The 19,174-nt window shown below is 35.4% G+C and overlaps 1 protein-coding gene across 1 annotated transcript in view; it reads left to right on the top strand.

Annotated features, from left to right (window-relative positions):
• The first annotated feature begins 16,080 nt into the window (after nt 1-16,080).
• The window catches only part of LOC149775237 (fibrinogen-like protein 1), a 70,562-nt gene continuing 67,468 nt past the window's right edge, over nt 16,081-19,174 (top strand). Inside the window, exon 1 of the mRNA XM_089943882.1 lies at nt 16,081-16,215. The gene's annotated coding sequence lies outside the window, so the exon portion shown is untranslated. The remainder of the gene's footprint in view (nt 16,216-19,174) is intronic.

The raw sequence follows: 19,174 nt of genomic DNA, 5'->3' as shown, positions 1-19,174 counted from the left end.
ATATTAACTGTGATAATACCTCATTATTATGCGACGTTTTATGTTGTTATTTTTCTTTGATCACGCGTATAAACTGTGTACTTCGGACGCAACGGTCACACCACAGCCCTCATTAACATTTATATTCATGCGCCGCATGTAAACATTGGACGTGAACACTAGTGCAGAATTCTTTTTACTTTAAAGGAAAATATTGGGCTAGAAAAATAATCTATGTTGGGGTTTGGACCGAGATAAGGAAATCCCACTCGCGGGGGAGGCTAATAGTATAACCCCTTGACTGGGATTTCCTTGTCTCTCCGTCCAAACTCCAACGTAGAATCTATATGTCTCTGTTTCTATGAATGTTAATTTTAACAGCACTTTATCTTTCCAGTAAATAATTAATCTGGATAAATAAAATTCCAGCCCAAAAGAATTAATGGACACAAGATTAATATAATTAATTCTACCAAGATCATAAAGCACAAATAACTAATTTTTAAAAAAGAGATTTATATTTAAACTAAGACGTAAAAAGAGACTGCGGACAAGGGTCAAATGTACACTTTTCTTAGTTATAGTTAGAAGGCTCATCACCAGGATCACAATAAAACATCTGGCAATAATCGCATAGTCCAACAATCAAAAACTACAATATCCTTCACTCAGCTTTAAGGTAATGATTCTCACTATATATAAAATTTGTACAAGCAATCAGTTTAGATTAAATATACGTAACGTCAGTTCTAGTCTCATTTCGGCCTTCATGGATATGTGCGACAGCTTGCCAGTAGCTCCCGTGGGTACGTGGTTCTTCCCTTTGTTTTTCCGGGCTCTTCCTCCGCCATGTATAATGTCCGCCATGTATCATGCGCTTAAATTTGGTGTTAAAGTTACAAAATCAAGCATGTACTTTACGGTAATAGGCGTTACTCCAAGATACACAGTGATTTTACTGGAAAAAACTAAACATGGTGTGATAAAATATGCACAATTAGTTCTAAACAGCAAATACGAGTACATATGAACATATACAAGTACATAAGAACAACTACAAGTATATAAGAACAAATACAAGTACAAAAGAACAACTACAAGTACAAGTACATAAGAACAAATAAAGTACATAAGAACAAATACAAGTACATAAGAACAAATACAAGTACATAAGAACAAATGCAAGTACATAAGAGCAAACACGAGTACTTAACAATAAATACAAGTACGTAAGAAGAACAGAATACACATAATTGTTATACTTCGTACATTGTATTTCCAGCTCTGTGCTAATCCCTTGAGCACTAACAGCAGCATAATGTATCAATAATTATACATGTTGGCCTGGTTATATAATTCATAACGTTGGATGGAATTCTGAGGCAGAAGGGCTTACTTCCTCTGCTAGGTGTTCTGCAGAGAGGTTGTCGATATGAGAACGCGACATGGGAAAGGTGCCGTTTGATTAATGTGAGTCCCTTTCCTGGGAAAGGTGCCGTTTGATTAATGTGAGTCCCTTTCCTGGGAAAGGTGCCGTTTGATTAATGTGAGTCCCTTTCCTGGGAATGGCGCCGTTTGATTAATGTGAGGCCCTTTCCTGGGAAAGGTGCCGTTTGATTAATGTGAGAACCTTTGGCTGAAAAACTAATTATACAGTCAAATAATGAAAAGTTGAACTATTAAGACTTTGCAAATATGAAACTTAATTACAATAATTGTTTCAAAGTGAACAATACATGGTGCATCAAATGCAAAGTGAAAGAAAATCTCTCTCTCTCTCTCTCTCTCTCTCACACACACACACACACACACACACACACACACACATCTTAATGACGTTAAATTCTTTGCTAATTTTATTTGATGCTAATAATTGCGTTAGAAAGTATCTCCAGGCTGACCAATTGCACCAACATTTCAGCAATAACACGGGTGGTTGTTATGACAGCGGATACACAGATGGATAAGCCAAAAGCGATCGAAAAACGTTTTTGAACGTTCCATTTCTTAACAGATCTTGCATCCAGAACTTTCAAGGGAGTTTGGTGGGTGTCGTACTGAAAATAAAGATAGTTTGCTCATTAAGGACAAAGAATCAAAATAACTATGAGCATTCTGGTCTTATTGTTATTTCTACTCAGTCCTGTAGCGATCTTCGTTGTTGACTGTCTTCTTTAACTGTGGGAAACATAAGGAAAATTTTGTAAAATCTCTGTTCACACTGTACTCTCTCTACTTAACGCCTTAAAGCATGCACTTCTTTTAACCTCATTCTTTTAATCAAAGTCTTTCTCTCTTCATCTCCCCTTCCCCCGATTTCTCTTTGTAATTTTATTTTACTTGTAATCGATTGCTATAATCAACTATTGAATGTTATAACACCAAGATCTAAAAGCAACTTGTATAAAACCAAGCGAGAAAATACAAATGTCGACCCCCTGCGCGAGTTTGGCTCGAGATCGTTGTTTCCCCTATTGCCAAGGATTTCACGACAACGGCCGTTGTAAATGAAGGGTTCTTGTTCGCATTATTACCACAAATAATTTTCATTTATTCCGACTAAGAACCCTACGTTCACAAATGTCCATTTTTCACTTGTATTCTTTTACTTGCTTCCTATTGGCATGACTTTAAGTACGCAGTTCTTATTCGTACATTGGCATTTCACATAGCTCAATGCAAACCAGGCCCTAAGCACTTAATTATATAGAATTTTTTATATGTATTATTACTGGGCACTTATACGCAAGAATATCCAAAGAATTCCGTTATTTTACGAAATTAATCTGTGCAACCGTACAGTCTCGTGAATACAGTTCATTAGGACGCTTGCACATTGTAGATGGTTAATTATTGGATTTGACAAGTGCTTCCCAACACCGATTTCCCACTAATCACTAAAATCGAATAACAAACAGAGACGTAAGCGCAACCTCTCTCTCTCTCTTTACGATTTTAATTTCCGTGTTTATTTTATTAATATTAATGAATGCTTTAGAACGTATTTCAACCAATCAGCATCATGACGTATCAATGCTACTGTCCTTTATCAATTTCTCCAAGACATGCAGGCACCGTTATTAAATTAAATAGAGTATGCAAGTGAATCCCATGTTTTATGAATATTAAAGAATGCATGGAAAATTTAACAAGAAACACTGTGCTACTTGAATATACTAGTCACTCTGGGTGAAAACATTCTGCTGCGTGAAAGGAAAATGATGCTTTTATTATGACAGTCTTGAGTCCCATTTACAATTACATACTGAGTCCCATTTACAATTATATATTGAGTCCCATTTACAATTACATATTGAGTCCCATTTACAATTACATATTGAGTCACATTGACAATTACAACCGACTTAATTACAATAAATGAACAATACGTAAAAAAGAAATGGTCAGATTTTCTTGATGTTTCTGATCATCATTTACGATTCATGCTTGAGATTATCGCTTATCGTTTATGGTTGTCCATACATTATAGATTGTCGTTTATACCTTTTGGCGTAGTGGTCCATCATGTATGTATGTATGTATGTATGTATGTGTGTGTGTGTGTGTGTGCGCGCGCGCGCGCGTGTGTGTGTGTGTGTGGATGCATGCATGGATGGATGCTTGGATGCATAGATGGATGCATGCATGTATTTATGCGTGGATGGATGGATGGATGGATAGGTGGATGCGCAGGCCAAGCCCTAGGGCAAGGCGAACAAGGCAACCGCTTTGGGCCCCGCGCTTTCTTGAAACCCACTCCGCAATGCATTTTTTTGTCCTCGGAGCCCTGCGCTCATCGCTTGCTGCCTTGGGTCCCGCACATCCTAGGGCCGGGCCTGTTTATGTGTGCATGTAATAATTTTAAATTCCCTAAATTATCTAGTCATGCGCTCATATTTTCATTTCGTTCATACAAGATGTCCAACGGCATATCTGCAAACATAAAAGTGAGTTTTTAACAAAAATCTGGCAATGCGCATGCGGATTTTTCTAGACCATTTTGTATTGGTTCTGAAAACACGATGTTCTTGTCAATGTCTCAACAGGAAAATATACGCATATTGGCGAAATTGTTTTATAAAAAAAAAATATGAAATCTGAACAGCGTAATAGTAATGTACTCTCTGTATATCTCTCTGCAGTTCAAGGTAATGCATTCGCTTTGTACTCTCTTAAGTCCGATTCATAAAGGTCGCAGTTTGTAAAGCACAAGCAGCTGACCGCTCTGGGTGGTGCCTTCCATGTGGTTCTCGGTTTCTTCAACAATAGAGACCATGATAAGTTAGCCACATGAACCGTCTTGAGTACTCAGACAACGTTGTTAGAACTTGTTGAAGCCACGTAAAATAAAACTAATCTTTAAAATTGCAGCCAAAACTGTCAGCGATTAACTAGGAAAACTATTGTTCGTTCAACAGTCACTAAACCATACAAGGAAATTGCTTCAAATTTTTTTAACATAATAACTGTCACGAATGGGCCTTTGTGTCTTTTTGAAGACTATATATATATATATATATATATATATATATATATATATATATATATATATATATATATATATATATATATATATATATATATATATATATATACGTAACAACTTTGCTCTAACTGTGTTCGATAACATTTTTATATAAGAATAACCTTCAGCACTGTTTTTCTTTTTCTGTCTAATATATACAGACGATATAGCTTATGTCTTACTGATGTCATTTTGATTTGTTTCATGTAAATATTATACCAGAAACGTCCACTTTCGATCACACTGAAGCAGATGTAGGGGAGGATGCCTGATACCTCGGCATGAAAAGTAACTTTGCCAGGAATGTTCGCCAATTCAGGTTCAAACAACCGCACGTTACTATGATCAATCACAGTACATTGTATGTGGGGGGGGGGGGGATCCATTAAATGTAATAATGTCTTTACTCGAATATTCAAGCGCCATCGTTTCCTACGTCTGTATCAAGAGTACGGTGTGACCTTATTTGTTAAAATGTATGCATGTGACATTACTGTGGTGTAAATTTTGTTCCATTCCCTCACCGTTACAGTAGTATTTGTGACTCCACAGAAGTGATTCGACCCGAATCTTTTGTAGGGTCACATTTTGTTGTTGAATTGTATCTCAAAACCAATCAGTAAATTCCTGACGTTTTAATCAAGCCAGGCGGATACCTTGAGGCAAGAAAACAAAAGACCTCGTGAACTCTTATTCTGTATGCATGTATCTCTGTGGGAAATCCATTGTTTTTCACGACAGAGGCACTTTTTTAACACAAACAACAGTATTAGTTTATACAAAAGAGAAAACTAATATTACAGAATTTCAAGTCAAAGCACAAAAAATATATTATAAAGAAAAATTATCACATTCTTTTCAGTTCTGTTGGTATTTTTCTATTGATTAAAATTTCTACAGATATAAGTGCAGTGTGGGTTGATAATGAATACATTGAAAATCGTGCCAGACAGAAACACTATATCGCCCTGACTTAGAAGAAGTATTCATTCAACAATTCCCTTCAGTTACATTTGTACAAAACTCTTCATGTCAAACATTAAAGAAGTATTAATCCAAAATGTTTTAAGCTGTATCAGCTCTAACATGTTAATCCAAATTATACCGCCTTCCACTCCGTTCCGACGAGAGAGAGAGAGAGAGAGAGAGACAGAGAGAGTCAGTCGTATGGGTTGTATAGTGCAAAGTCGCACATGATGAATGAACAATTATGTTCTTTAAGTTTATTTTTAGCTACTTGGACAAGACTTATTCAAATATGTTTTCGCATTCTATCATACGGAAGTATTAACTAGTGAGGTAACATACATGAGGAGGAAATAAAGCGAGACGCGTTTAATATTTCACCGATAAAAAGCGTGATACACTAAACTTCAGTTTCTACAAATATTTTCCTAATTAAATGTGACCTCTCCCCCCCCCCTTCCTTTCTGTGCAAAAAAAGTATCTTTGGTTCAACAACAAAACATCTACAAATGTGGTTTAGACCTTTTGTTTGGACAGCATACGGAATTACTAGGTTTCTACTACCCAACAATGATGACAATTATCCTGTTGTTGAACGCTACCCCCCGGTATTTGGTGGGGCTGAGGGTGTCGCACCTGACAATGTCCACGGATCATTTGCCGAGTTAACACATCGAGATAGCCGATCACATACGTACCTGGCCTCGAGTAATTCAGTTAGTCTTCTCTACCTGTTGTGATTTACAGGTATTCCACACGAGCGGGAAATACATGTTTCCATTTGTAACCACATTGTTAATTATTCCTCAGCTTCGGATACATACATTGTCCAAGTTCATTAATCGGTCTACAGACATAAAGGTAACTCTCTCTCTCTCTCTCTCTCTCTCTCTCTCACACACACACACACACACACACACGCGCGCGCGCGCGCACACACACACACACACACACACACACACACATGCATACAAGAATACATATTTGGATTTTTAAAATTTGTTATCTTTGCTATACTCATCTAAACGTAGAGTATTTCTTGTTTTATTTGTTGGTCGCCTTTAAACTGGGTTACTCTGTTCACATCGAAAGTTGCCAAGAATCGTCAACAGTCATTTTCTCTATCCTTCATTTGTTTCAATGCGGTGGATAGTGTGTGGATTTTTGATGATTAATAAACATAATCACACACACACACACACGCACACACACACACACACACACACACACACACAGAGGTTCATTTATTATATGGAACGAAGAATCGTATTACATGTAGCAAGCCATGGGTGACCGCTCCGGTGGCCTAGTGGTAAGGGCGTCCGCCTCGGATGCAGGAAGTCGTGGGTTCTATCCCTGGCCGAGTCATACCAAAGACTTACACAAATGGTACTAACAGTTGCCTTGCTTGGCGGTCAGCATTAAGAGGTTAGTCATCGTACTGATGCATACAATTGTCTAACTCAACGTTTCCATTCCTCGACATACAAAACGAAGTGTTGGCATATAGGCCTTTAAAAAGTCATATTCAATCTATCAAAGAAAATAGTCTGCATTCAAACTTCGATGACATCAAGATCAGTAACAATTTAGTACAGAACTAATAAAGAAGTAAGGATCGTTGATTAAAACTTCCTTAATAGAATTAGGGAACTTTGGCCCAAAGTTGTATGCCTAATATATTTATAGAACACGTGACCTCTTCTGTGGGAGAGACTTTTAAGAGACATTTTGCCCAGTTATTTGTCTTACCGATTAAGCCTAACATACTGCATTGATCCACATCTACCGATGATTATGCAAAGGCAGATTAAGTCTATACAGTTTGCAATTGGATCGGAGTTATACCTAGAAATGCGGCAATTCTCTCAACCAAGATCATTTAAAGTGAGCTTACACCGTTAGAATACTCGGTCGAATTCCATAATCACGGCACGAGAGAACGAGTGACTTTAATGTTAATCCTCGTTACGAAATAAAAATCAGCGATCAACCAAATTGCATCATATTGATGACTTATGAAAGCTCAGCTTATAGCTGTCGTTCTCACGCGACATTTGTAAAATAGGCTTAACCACACCAATTTGAAAGCTTTGTGTAAATTTGATCTAAGACAATACAATAGTTTACAGCAATCAATTGGTGACGCACTGTTATGTAATACGCTGACACCGTCGTCCGATTACATCCAGCAATTTTATTGCATAACGATAAATTTAGTCTGTATGTCACTGTATTTGATACGACACTATTAATTAGTGATGGAACTACGTAGAAATAGCCACATGCAGGTGCTTTGTGCCAAGATATACTTCTTCTTCTTGTGGGTTTAACGCCACATTTTACACATGATAGGCTATACACTGATGCCAGTATAACTAAAGCACGAAGAACCCGTGGAAAACCACAGGGAAGAACCACCGACCAACAGGAAGCTACTAGCAAACTTTCTCACATACCCACATTGGCCGAGCCCGAGGCTCGAACCCACGTGGACAGAGGTGAGATGGCAGTGATCGGTTAAGTCGAGCGCTTTCGAAAAAACTTTATAACAAAGCATTAACATCTCATTAAAATGCAGGCTATACTTTGACCAAGGGGATTGAAGAATTTAATTCACATGTCCTGATTGAAAGTTGTATTGTGTTCACTACCAGTAAAAGCAAGCAAACAAACTGAACAAACAAGTGAATACCGGTCAATCTTGATGGAAGTATATATGCTTCCGGCGGTTTTGCCAGACAACTGATAATTGTGTCATTCAGGTACATATATAATTTTAAAGGTTGTTTTTCTGTAAAACGCACAACCTTTTGAATACAACGTAGACACAGACAAGTTGCTGTTTATTCTCCGGATTATTTTTTCCGAACTGCGATGAGCCCATATCTGCAATCGCACACGACAAAGGTGGCATATTAGTTGCCTATGAGAGTCAAAAGCTAATTGATTAGGACTAAATTAACAACAAGCAAGAAAGAACAACAAAAACAAAAGTAAGAAACCACATAGCTGCGCATTAATTGAAGTTCGATCCTAGACCATTATGTGCTTATAAGATCCGATACCTTAGGCTGGTTACCTATAATTCCTCTATAACTCAATTGTACATGTAAGAAATATTTAAAACAGATTAAAACCTAAAACTGCACATTCAGTTTTTATATTTATGTATTCAGCACTTTGGCACTTAGAGAATTTAAACTTTGCTTATATTCTACAATTACTACTTTTTATGTCACGCACATCTTATTTCTAACTAAATGTAGATAATATTAAGGTGATGTGTTCAAGTGAACACCATTGCTGAATCACGTTTTCTCCACATTACTTTTTGCTGTTCTTTTATTTCTAACAAATAGTAATTATTTTCTTTTTCTCTCGTAGAAGAAAAAAATAGCAATAAGAAAGATCTGAAATGAATATACATAAAAAATTTGATATAATGTCACGAGAGCTATTGGATAGATGCCATAACAACCAATACACCGACAAAATCTTCTACGATCGGAAAAAAAAACTTATTCTCCTCTCCATCCGTTGTAAAATACGAAGTGCTAACCAGTAAAAGTAAATTCACTTACAAATAGTATATTAAAACCTCACCTCTAAATATATTAAATATACAAGACTATACAATTAAAATGCACACGAATCAGTCATTACAGTTACGGAGACTATAAATAGTATAATTTATTACAGTATCTGCGTGTAAAGTGTCTGTTGTTATTTAAAATTTCAAAACAGGTTGTTGTTCTAACATTTATACAGCTTTCTGGTTGTATAAAATAAAATGCTATTAAGGATTCATGACAACGTATTAGAAATAATTAAAATTTCTGTACCGATCTAAAATGTCACAACAGGTTTTGTCAATAGCTTTCACAATAGACTGGTTTGATATAATTAAAAACATTTTCGCAACATTATTCAGACATCGACGTCTATACATGGCTGTTTTGCAACATTATTCAGACGTCGACGTCTATACATGGCTGTTTTGCAATATTATTTAGACGTCGACGTCTATACATGGCTGTTTTGCAATATTATAACGTTGATAATTTATATCATCATAAAGTCAATATTCTGTAATATTATACAACTAGTTTTCCACATAATTATGAAATTAAAGAGAAAGTCATTCATTAATGGGAGGGAGCTGCGGGACCTTAGTTGGACTCGTCAATGTGCCACTAGTCGGCCATTCCTACTATGCTACGTGGGGTCAGGCCTCTTATTTTTTCATTATATTATTATTTTTTATTTTTTGCGTATCGGACCCATCATTTTCGTGTCCTTATCACTTTTTATTTGAAATTTCCAACTTAGTCGACTTTTTGAAAAGGTTCGCCTGCCTGTGTGCAGTTCAGACCAGTCTGCCTTAGACAAGTGTCCAACAAGTCTAAAATCAGGACACAAAATCCGATTTCGACGACGGGCGAAGTTTTGGTGTTAAAAAAGTCGGGTCTCATAAAATACGTTTGTCCCTCTGTATTTTGTAATGCGAGTAGGAAGTCCAGATTATTTTGGTATGTTTCTAGAGCTACGTAAGTCTGCTTTTCTTTAATACCTTGATTTTAGTGTATCTTAAATGACCTTGACGCTTCAGGGCTCGGAAGTAGGGTACTATCTCCTGACGCACAAATGTGGCTCCAGGGGTTAATGAGTTAAAAGAAAGTGATAATATCAGTTCATTTTTTTTTTAGAATTTAATGTAGCATAAGTAATGCGAATAGCAACATTTGGCAGACTTCAACGAGTGATGTTCCAGTGTTGTATAACTTTCATCGGTCTTAATGGTTATATATGCATGGCAGCCTAAGTCAGTCATAGCGGAGTTCTTTTCGCAGCTAGAAATATTTGGAACGAAGATAAAATTAACTCATTTAAGCCAAAAATAGATGGAGCAGGCATAGTATGTATACACAGAAATTCAATTGATTTGTAAACGAAAGCTTGGGGTTTGGGAAAGTTTGAGCTATCACGTATACCTGTGAATGTCTGTAATGGATGAACCGTGGTCCTTAGATTGCTGAACTTTAGCCCGGGGTACGTCCATTTGACTTTATCTGCAGTATGTTAATAAAGATAATTAAATACAAATCATTTACACGCAGGCGCAAGATAAGCCACCCTTACGGTTATGCGACGCATTCACAAAGAACTTTACCCTATAAGCTGTCAAGAGAAAGAGAAGGAAAAACAACTTAGAGGTTCACATGCATGTGTAGACTCCATATCTGCCTCTGGAAAACACTGAAAGTTGACGTTAGTAATCCTGGTGAGAAAAACACCCAGTGAAAGCTACAACTCAATTTCGATTATCAGTAATTAACTCTAATTGAAACAAATTAATCGTCCGAACATTGGCAATAATCCTAAGTCTTTAAAGTGTTTTACTCAGCTTATTATAGACTTTAATGTCAGAACAAAAACATAATGATAATAAAAACATGAGAGAGAGAGAGAGAGAGAGAGAGAGAGAGTGTGTGTTTCGGGTAGGGTATTGTGACTGTAATATTAACCTCTATCTACAAGTCTGTTTAATAAAACTCAGTTTGTAGTGAAATTTATTTTGCATGTACGAATAGGTGACAGTCGTTATGAGGACTAAGTAAATTGAATGATAACACACGTATCACCATGCTACAAATAGAGTTTAACCTCTAACCAAAACGTGCAATAACTAAAATGTCCAATAACCAAAACGTGCAATAACCTCTGCTCAAAGCATGCAATAACCAAAACGTGCAATAACCTCTGCTCAAAACGTGTAACAACATCTGCTCAAAATATGCAATAACCTCTGTTCAAAACGTGCAAAGTTTTGTTGTGTAGCCAAGATAGCATTATCGACTTACGTTGAATCATTTTACGGCACACGACACGTCCGAATTGACTTTCTTCATCTGCTTCTAGTATTTAATGTTTGTTGACGTCTTTATCATATAGTATTTCATCTCATAAGGCCTGCTATATTTACCATTTTTAAAAAATCTTGTAATATTTTGATAAAATTACTAAAGTTCAGAACATGAAGGTACTAACGTGTGCCATTTTCACAGCATCCAACTTTCATCGTGATTCTGTAAGGGGTTCAGCGAATTTTCATAAGTGAATGTGCTTTTTAATATAAAAAAGACGCGAAAGAATTGTTCGCTTCTCCAGTCTTCACCAGCAGCTTAAGCTGTAATTTGCAGTGAAGGGATATTTCATTAAGCAAAGCAAATACATGAAATTGATAGCTAATTGTTCTGGATGAAAAAGTTTTTGTTGCTATTGTTCTGAGTTTAACACCATTTCGCAGCGCATGATAAGCTACACATAGTGGCCAGTAAATCCGGTGTGTGTGTGTGTGTGTGTGAGAGAGAGAGAGAGAGAGAGAGATTTGGATTTTTAACGTAGCTTTAACAATTTTTCAGTCGTATAGCTACGATGTCTACAGTGTGACAGTTTATAGTGATGTCTAGCACTGGGGCATCATGCCGCAGACATGTAGCATGATGTCCCACCCCACGTGCCCACCCAGTCATATTATCCTGACACCAGGCCGACCTGTCCTAACACTAACCTCTTAATGCTGAGCGCCAAGTGAGGCAGCTGTTAGTACCATTTTTGTAAATCTTTGGTATGACTCGGTCGGGGATAAAACCGGTGGAGGAAGAAACTCGGAAAACCCATGTTAGAACCACCGACCTATTTGAATCGACTGGCAAGTTTTCTCAACTACCCCCATTGACCGAGTCCGAGACTCGAACCAGCGCGGAATGAGGTGACAGTAATCAGTAACGGCGAATGCTTTAGACCAGTCGGCCACCCATCAAAATTACATGGATGCTGTTGCAGCTGTCGAGTTTAATTGTGAACTGGTGCCTCAAATTTGCATTGATTGTGGGAAGATTAGTCACCTACTCAAGGGAGGTCTCTTCCTTCAAGTTTTATTCCCGATTCCAATTAACATTTTCTTCGCTCGATTTAATGCAATTTATATATGAGAAACAACAGCGAACATTTACAACAACTAGCACATGGATAAGAGAAAACTGTCAGCATCCACTATATGACATCAAAATATACTGGCTTCCCAAATATTGTTAAGTGGGGAACCAGACTGGATGAAAGAAAATTATATATATATATATATATATATATATATATATATATATATATATATATATATATATATATATATATATATATATATATATATATATATATATATATATATATATATATATATATATATATATATATATATAGTGTGTGTGTGTGTGTGTGTGTTAACGAAGATAATTATAGAGTGAGCATTATGATAAATAAATTAGAATAGCTAAATATTGGTATAGACATCTAAATAGATATGTAGAAAAAGAGACATAAATAATTTTGATAATATACCGATATCTTTAAAAAGATTACATTAATTAACTTTACGTGTGTGAATATATGAATGTAAGCCATCTACCCACACTTACTGCGTTATTATGACACCTGATCCACGCGACCAGTGACAGCTCTTTTCTTTCGCCCCGTGGTCTGTCAGTTATTGTATATAATCGACCTGTGATTACTTGGGTCATTGTTGGCCTTATCTCTTATCTGAATTCATCATCTGCATTTTAAAACACAAACTCACTGGATAAGTCATACGGATAACTACACATCGTTACGCTGAGACCATGAGTCCATGGGACCACGAGTCCGTGAGACCATGACGGCATAAATCTCAAATGTATTATATATATATATATATATATATATATATATATATATATATATATATATATATATATATATATATATATATATATATATATATATATATATATATATATATATAAATCTCAAATGTATTTTATATATATATATATATATATATATATATATATATATATATATATATATATATATATATATATATAATTTTCTCAAACCTGTAACGTAGATTCTACTGCGTCTATCTATATATCCATTTATCTATCCATATATATGTGTATATCTCTATCTAAAAATGCAATTTGCCCACTACTGAGATTCGAACCCGCGTCTACGGGTTACGGCAGACATCGCCTTAGAAAAGAGTTTATAATGGGTCGCCATGCGAGCGTGTCTGCTATGTATAAATGTCTATTATCCACAATTAAGGTTCCATCTTTTTTGGGTGTGTGTGCGCCAAGTCGAGAGGTGTAAGGGTTGGTGCGTCCAGCTATGGCGATGGGTGCAGTAACCGGCAGACCTGGGTTCAGTTCTTAGTAGTGGACGAATAAAAAAATTCTCTGACCGTGTGTGACACACTGAAACTAAAATCTATTGCTACAAAGGTGTACAAGAAAATACACGCAAAACGAAATGGGTAATATTATACGCTCTACTCATGTTGTGTGAGGTTGGTTACTCATTTGCTGAGTGGAACGAATCCAGCAATCTCAATTGTAAGCATCAATCAAATAGCGTATTACTTTTCTAATATAATTTAAGAAAGAACACAACGATTTTTGTGTGTTAATCATGTATCCGTTGATATCAGCCTTTACCTGAACACATCAAGATCAAGATCCCAGATAAAACTATTGTCTCCACCTCTCCCCATCATGTAACCTCGCCACCAGAACAATTGTGGCAAATGATCTGTGTTTTTTAATGTGTATATATGCTTTATGCACTGATTACTCGAAATAGAGCTGTATTTTGATAATAACGCTATTTTAATTGTTCCATGAAATATTAAACGAGTTCCTATTTTATTAATGTTGGACTGCCACCCCACCCCCACCCCACTCCTTTATTATTATTATTAATGTATTATAACGTACTCAGGAAGTTCTCACTACTGGTCTGAAATAATTCCCGTATCTTTAACGTTTGCATATCATACTACTGGTCTGAATAATTCCCGTATCTTTAACGTTTGCATTTCATACTGCTGGTCTGAAATAATTCCCGTATCTTTAACACTTAACGTCATGTATAATAGAAATGCTGGAACAGATTATTTCCTGCATATGAAAAAGATGTGTGCATACAAACAAGTCATGGATCTCCCCATCCCCACTTTCCACTCACCCCCACACCCCGGTACAGTTTCTTCCATCAATACCTATACTAAACAGTTTTCCCAACATCTAATGTATGTATGTTAATGGTTGTTGTGAATTTGCAACGTATATTTCTCTGTTTACTCGTGAAAATTTACAAATAGTTGTCGAAAGTCAAGTCTGTCTGCCCTTAATATAACATACATTGTCCCTTTTGTTCCGTAATACTCCAGGGTCAGTGCTTGTATACGTCACTGTCAAACCACTTATCTGCTAAAAACTATTGACAATGACTTTAAATAAGAATGAAAGAAACATATATGATAAAGTCGTATAAATGTACGAACACTGGGTTTAATTGTCTTCTACAGTTACAAAATGGTGTTTAGTACGCAAATGATTTTCACAGGAAGGTAAACTCTCAAGAAACGGTAAGTGTCTCTTTATTTGTAAAAAAAAAAAAAAAAAAAAAAAAAAAAACTTGTATATATTCTTACCTAGTTTGCAACTAATTATCCCAATGTAGTCACCATATTCACTCGGATATCAAGAAAGTTCTCGTCTTGCGCAACACTCGCACCAGCACCAGTAAGGACACTGTTATGAGATCATAAACTGACAGTTTCCCAACATAGCTACTTTGGATATCTCTGTCAGTCATTTAGTCTGTATGTTTAATCATTTGGTCTGTCTGTCAGTCATTTAGTCTGTATATCAGTCATTTCGTCTATCTGTCAGTCATTTAGTCTGTCTGTCACTCATTTAGTCTCTATGTTTCATCAACTGTAGTCGGTATGTTTCATCACCTGGTCTGTCTGTCTGTCAGTCACTTTGTTTGTCAGTCATTCGGTCTGTATGTTTCATCATATGGTCTGTCTGTCAGTCATTTGATCTGTATGTCAGTCATTTAGTCGGAATGTCAGTCATTTTGTCCGAATGTCAGTCATTTAGTCTGTATGCTAATTATCTGGTAGGTCTGTCAGACATTTGTTATGTCTGTCGGTTACTTTGTCAGTTATCTGTTGTCTTCCACTCATGTTTTATGTATATTAATCATCTGGCCTGTCTGTCAGACATTTGGTCTGTCTGTTAGTCTCTCTAAGATCTTAGGGAAAATGAAATGATGTCAAATTTATCATGCATTACATACTCAGATAGTTTCATCTTAATGTTAAAATCGCAACGAAACAAATGAAAATATTTAGTAATCAATATTTCACGTCAATATTCAATGACTATTTTATGACCATTTTTTAAAAATTATGAATTATACATTTTAACCAATTAATTCCACACTAAATCAAACAGAACTCATCGAGCTGCATCACAATATAATGTTTCTTTTTAACGGTTGTTAACTCGAAATGAATTTGTTTATTTCTTGCCGTTTATTATTGCCGTTTATTTATTGATATATTCCGTTGATTGTGCACATTTATGGTAAACTTTCTCAAGGAAAGTTTGATAGGCGGAAAGAGTTATTATGGATAATTGTGTGCACCGTTCAAGATTGACTGGCAGGTGTATTGTAGTACACCACTTAAGTGTTCCGGATCTTGAGTTGGTAACGACCACTAAGCTACATCCAAATTCTGGTTAGTGCAAAACAGAGAGGGTCAAGTTTTTCTCAACACTGTTTAGTGTTACAACAAGAGGTGTTTCTCTGTGCATAAGGGGCATTGACTTATTTACTGCGTTTCAATACTGGTGAGTTTTTATATATATATAATTTAGCATTACTATAATTGCTTTGGTCTCATATATATATATATATATATATATATATATATATATATATATATATATATATATATATATATGTTCTGAAAATTACTAAAGATAGAAATATTTAATAAAATTAAATTTGATTAGCTAACCATTAAATAAACGAAGAGGAAAGTTTTGAACAGAATAAAGACTTATTATATGACTACATCAGATTAGAAACAGTATCAAAATGCGTGAACTGCATGGTTATTTTGTGTTGGAACAAAATGTGTAAACTTCATGGCTATTTTGTATTGGATCAGAAAGTGTAATCTACATTGCTATTTTGTGTTGGATCAAAATGTGTAATCTACATGGCTATTTTGTGTTGGATAAAAAGTAAACTACATGGCTATTTTGTGCTGGATCAAAATGTGTAAACTACATTGTTATTTTGTGTTGGATAAAAAAGTAAACTACATGGCTATTTTGTGCTGGATCAAAATGTGTAAACTACATGGCATTTTGTGTTAGATCATAATGTGTAAACTAGATGGCTATTTTGTGTTGGATTAAAATTTGTAAACTACATGGTTCTTTTGTGTTAGATTAAAGTGTGTAAACAACATGGAGATTTTGTGTTGGAACAAAATGTGTAAACTACATGGATACCGCTCCGGCCTTGTGGTTAGAGCGTCCGCCTTGGATGCGGGAGGGCGTGGGTTGATCCCCGGCCGAGTCATATCAAAGACTTACAAACATGATACTAACAGCTGCCTCGCTTGGCGCTCAGCATTAAGATGATAGTGTTAGGACTGGTCGGCCTGGTGTCAGGTTAATGTGACTGGGTGGGACATCATGCTACATGTCTGCGGCATGATGCCCCAGTGCTAGACATCACTATAAACTGCCACATTGCAGAAATCGTAGCGATATAGCTGAAAAATTATTAAAGCTACGTTAAAAATCCAAATCACACACACACACACACACTGTAAACTATATGGCCATTTTGTGTTGGATATGAATTGCAGAAGTTTAGTTAAAAATAATCAGGGTTGATGCAAGCCTAGCACATCATAGGCCTCAATATGAAGACGTTGTGCAAAATATTTTTTAATTACAGATGGTCAGACATTTGTTGTTGTTGTTTTTGTTGTTGTTGTTGTTGTTGTTTTGCTTGTTTATTTATTTATTTTTGTAAGTGAGAACTCACTTCATTGGAAGAAGGTCGGGGTTATAGGTCATGTTTCTGTGTACGAGACCAAAGTTTCTCATATTGAGAAGAAAAAGATAATTAACTTAATTAAAATCTCTGAGTTTTGTTGAGACTACTTTTGACTGTCCGACTAACACATACAGTATGTACACAAACCCGCCCTAACGTGGTAAAGTGGATTGAATGTATACAGTTTTGATGGAATTCGATCGTTTCAAGTTTTTGTAAAAAGAAAACGTGATTCAGAACATGACATCAAGCGACAAAAATAAGGTCAAAACACAAAATAAATTTAAAAAAAACATACAGTAAATTCCGTGTGTCAATCACTATACGCAAGCAATAAGTACATGAATGTTTGTGAATATTCGATTCCATGACTAATGTAATCCTTGCTCTTACTCATCAGCAAGTACCCCTATAAACAACAGTAACGCGATTCAGTATATGAAATCTAATGAGTAACATATGTACATATAAACACCTAACTACTTTACTTCGAAAGATATCGTATTCGTATTATTGTTATTATTATTATTATTATTATTATTATTATTATTATTATTGTTGTTGTTGTGGTTATTACTATTATTATTATTATTATTATTATTATTATTATTATTATTATTGTTGTTGTTGTTGTTGTTGTTGTGGTTATTACTATTATTATTATTGTTGTTGTTGTTGTTATTATTACTAGTATTATTATTATTATTATTATTATTATTATTATTATTGTGGTTATTACTATTATTATTATTATTATTATTATTATTATTATTATTATTATTATTACATTTTCAGTGTGTCATTAATATCAATTCCTACCGGCTCAGTATTTACTGCAGTGTGTATAACAAGATAATAGCAATTACCACATACTGTGAATGTGTAGTCTCCTGCTGTACCTTTAAATAAACCAAAAATGGTTCAAAGTCTAATTTGACGTTTATTATTTTAAGTCTTATTAGCAGCAGTTGAGATGTATTAAAAGTCTTAAAATATCAAAGTCATTGATGCCTATTTTTTAAAAGACATAGTTTTGAAGCACGAAGTGCGGTGGTTTTACGCTTCAGTAAGAATAAAAGTTGCTGACAAGGGAAGCGAAATTTGTAGCTATTTGAGTTCTTCTTAAAAACAACCCGTATATACCTGCTTATAAGACCAGATGACCTTCAAACAACATAGACCATGATCTGCCTAACAAAATGTTTCTGCAGATCCAGGTCTATGATGTTTATTTTACTGATTACTCCTAATAAACAACACAGACCCAAATATGACTGTGCATTCTGTACCAGCAGATCTGGGTCTGTGCAGTTTGCAGTTGGACTCGTCTTATAAGCGAGTACAGACGGGTTGAATTTTACATATAAAACTATTCATATAAAACAATACAAAATATGTGTCTCATACGACAAGGCGATGCAGCATACACAACTTAATAAAAATATGTATCTCATAGACAAGGCGATGCAGCATACAAAACTTCATAAAAATATGTATCTCATAGAAAAGGCGATGCATCATACACAACTTTATAAAAAATATGTATCTCATACGATAGAAAGTTCATCTGAAGCAAACATAGAGGTTCTCCTACGTTTAGAACTTGTCAAGCCCTTCGTTGTTGGTAGAAACAACTTACAAAATCAATCACCTAACATAAGAGCCAAGAGAAAAACCTCAGCTATTTTACACGTATGAATTAAAAGCTGGAATCTACAATAATGGGTCAGT

Source organism: Sinohyriopsis cumingii, chromosome 19 (genome assembly GCF_028554795.1).
Source record: "Sinohyriopsis cumingii isolate HCF-2022 chromosome 19, ASM2855479v2, whole genome shotgun sequence".
Taxonomy (NCBI): domain Eukaryota; kingdom Metazoa; phylum Mollusca; class Bivalvia; order Unionida; family Unionidae; genus Sinohyriopsis; species Sinohyriopsis cumingii.
The sequence above is the reverse complement of the archived record's forward strand: the minus strand, read 5'-3'. Positions and strand labels throughout refer to the sequence as shown.